Consider the following 3,794-nt stretch of genomic DNA (forward strand, 5'->3'; position numbering starts at 1 on the left):
TGTACGCTTTGATGGAATGATCAAAGATTTTGGGTTTGTACAAAGTTTATGAGAAACTTGTATTTCCAAAGAAGTGAGTGGGAGCACTATAGAATTTTTGATAAGTATATGTTGTTGAAATATTGTTGATCAGAAATGATGTAGAATTTCTGGAAAGCATATAGGGTTATTTGAAAAGTGTTTTTCAATGGAAAACCTGGATTAAGATGCTTGAACATTGAGCATCAAGATCTATGAGGATAGATCAAAAAACCGCTAAATGGTACATTCAAATGAGCACATACCTTGACATGATCTTGAAAGTGTTCAAGATGGATCAGTCAAAGAAGGAGTTCTTGCCTGAGTTGTAAGGTATGAAGTTAAGAGTTAAAGCTCGACCATGGCAGAAGATAGAGAAAGGATGAAGGTCGTCCCCTATGCTTCAGACGTAGGCTCTATAGTATGCTATGCTGTGTACCGCACCGGAAGTGTGCCTTGCCATGAGTCAGTCAAGGGGTACAAGAATGATCCAGGAATTGATCATTGGACAGCGGTCAAAATTGTCCTTGGAGTAAATAAGGACATGTTCCTCGATTATGGAGGTGATAAAGAGTTCGGCGTAAAGGGTTACGTCGATGCAAGCTTTAACACCTATCTGAATGACTCTGAGTAGCAAACCAGATACGTATAGTAGAGCAACCATTTGGAATAGCTCCAAGTGGAGCGTGGAAGCAGCATTTACAATATGACATAGAGAATTGTGAAGTACATACGGATCTGGATATTGCAGACCCGATGATTAAAACCTCTATCACAAGAAAAACATGATCAAACCCCAGAACTCATTGAGTCTTAATCACATGGCGATGTGAACTAGTTTAGTGACACTAGTAAACTCTTTGGATGTTGGTCACATGGCGATGTGACCTATCAATGTTAATCACATGGCGATGTGAACTAGATTATTGACTCTAGTGCAAGTGGGAGACTGTTGGAAATATGCCCTAGAGGCAATAATAAATTAGTTATTATTATTATATTTCCTTGTTCATGATAATCGTTTATTATCCATACTATAATTGTATTGATAGGAAACTCAGATACATGTGTGGGTACATAGACAATACCATGTCCCTAGTAAGCCTCTGATTGACTAGCTTGTTGATCAATAGATGGTTACGGTTTCCTGACCATGGACATTGGATGTCATTGATAACGGGATCACATCATTAGGAGAAAGATGTGATGGACAAGACCCAATCCTAAGCCTAGCACAAAGATCGTGTAGTTCGTATGCTAAAGCTTTTCTAATGTCAAGTATCATTTCCTTAGACCATGAGATTGTGCAACTCCCGGATACCGTAGGAATGCTTTGGGTGTACCAAACGTCACAACGTAACTGGGTGGCTATAAAGGTGCACAGCGGGTATCTCCGAAAGTGTCTGTTGGGTTGCACGAATCGAGACTGGGATTTGTCACTCCGTGTAAACGGAGAGGTATCTCTGGGCCCACTCGGTAGGACATCATCATAATGTGCACAATGTGACCAAGGGGTTGATGACGGGATGATGTGTTACAGAACGAGTAAAGAGACTTGCCGGTAACGAGATTGAACAAGGTATCGGCATACCGACGATCGAATCTCGGGCAAGTACAATACCGCTAGACAAAGGGAATTGAATACGGGATTGATTGAATCCTCGACATCGTGGTTCATCCGATGAGATCATCGTGGAACATGTGGGAGCCAACATGGGTATCCAGATCCCGCTGTTGGTTATTGACCAGAGAACCTCTCGGTCATGTTTGCATGGTTCCTGAACCCGTAGGGTCTACACACTTAAGGTTCGATGATGCTAGGGTTATAAAGGAAGTTTGTATGTGGTTAACGAATGTTGTTCAGAGTCCCGGATGAGATCCCGGACGTCACGAGGAGTTCCGGAATGGTCCGGAGGTAAATATTTATATATGGGAAGTCCTGTTTTTGTCACCGGAAAAGTTTTGGGTTTTATCGATAACGTACCGGGACCACCGGGAGGGTCCCGGGGGTCCACCAAGTGGGGGCCACCAGCCCTGGAGGGCTGCATGGGCCAAGTGTGGGAGGGGACCAGCCCCAGGTGGGCTGGTGCCCCCCCCCCCGCCACAAGGGCCCAAGGTGCCTAGGGTTTGGGGAGGGGGCGCACTCACCTAACTTGGGGGGCAAGTTTCCCCTCTCCCCCCCCCTTGGCCGCCCCCCAGATGGGATCTTGGGCTGGCCGCCGCCCCTAGGGTGGAACCCTAGGTGGGGGCGCAGCCCCCCCTCTCCCCCTATATATAGTGGAGGCAAAGGGGCAGCCCAACACACGAAGTTCTTCTCCTGTTGGTGCAGCCCTACCTCTCTTTCTCCTCCTCTCCCGCGGTGCTTGGCGAAGCCCTGCAGGATTGCCACGCTCCTCCACCACCACCACGCCGTTGTGCTGCTGCTGGATGGAGTCTTCCTCAACCTCTCCCTCTCTCCTTGTTGTATCAAGGCATGGGAGACGTCACCGGGTTGTACGTGTGTTGAACGCGGAGGTGCCGTCCGTTCGGCACTAGGATCTCTGGTGATTTGGATCACGACGAGTACGACTCCTTCAACCCCGTTCTCTTGAACGCTTCCGCTTAGCAATCTACAAGGGTATGTAGATGCACTCTCCTTCCCCTCGTTGCTAGTTTCTCCATAGATAGATCTTGGTGACACGTAGGAAATTTTTTGAATTTTGGGTACGTTCCCCAACACCCGGTGACTGAGCCAGTGACTTCGGGTGCTTTAGGTGTCGTGGACAAGGCAGATGGTGAGAGAGTTTCCAAGTGGGCTCAGAAAAAGGAGAAGATGTTGTGCTATCGCTGTGGTGAGCGGGGTCACTTTATTGCTGAATGTGAGACCGAGTTATGTGATACTTGCCTCACGCCAGCGCATGACACGGGTGAGTGCCCGATATTGCGTGATCAGATGCCAAGTATTACTATCTATGGTGTCTGTTGTGTCGAGTTGATGTTCTTTGAGTCTCCGTGTGCGAGGGAGGTCCCAGAGGAGGCCCAGAGCATGACTACGGGGGTGGTCAAAGTCATGAAAGGTGACGTGTCTGAGGCTCAGATTATGCAGCGGCTTAGGGAGTTAGCCCCAGGTGATTCTCAGTGGGTGCTGATTCGACTTGAGGAAAACAGCTATAAGGTTAACTTCCCGACTACTGAGGACTTGGAGCGTCTCCTCAGATTTGGGCTTTGTAGAGTTCCTGGCACAGAGTGCATTCTTGAGTTCCACGAAGAAGGTTGAGCCACAGGGTAAGCCTCTCACTCAGGTTTGGCTGCGTTTTTGCTGCAAGTTTGGGGATTCTTGTCGGCAAAACTGAGAGAGTGGATATGGCCTTTACCCGCACTAACGGTGGTGGCCCGGTTACTGGTGAGTGTGCTGGACATTGAGTTCGTGCCTGACATGGCCAACTGGACACATAAGGGCCTCCTGTATAACCTTGATATTGAGTTTGAGGATTCTGAGTACTTCACTGAGGCTCTGGCAGGGACGGATGTGGACATGCATGATAACCATGATGGTTCGGGTAACTCGGAGGGGCGAGGGGGGATGCTGGGCATGAGTTGCCAAATGGCCCGGGTACTGACCCTCAGACGCCCGGGAATGGGGTTGCACCCTCTACGTCAGTGTCGATGAGTACTTTGAGATTTGGTTTTTTCAGCCAACTTCCGCGCCTCCCAGGCTGTGGAGCAACAGGGTTGAGTCTGAGGACGTGTTAGAGCGCACATTACCTCCATTGGACTTTGCTGAGGCAGCGGGATCT

Source organism: Triticum dicoccoides, chromosome 5B, assembly GCF_002162155.2.
Source record: "Triticum dicoccoides isolate Atlit2015 ecotype Zavitan chromosome 5B, WEW_v2.0, whole genome shotgun sequence".
NCBI lineage: Eukaryota > Viridiplantae > Streptophyta > Magnoliopsida > Poales > Poaceae > Triticum > Triticum dicoccoides.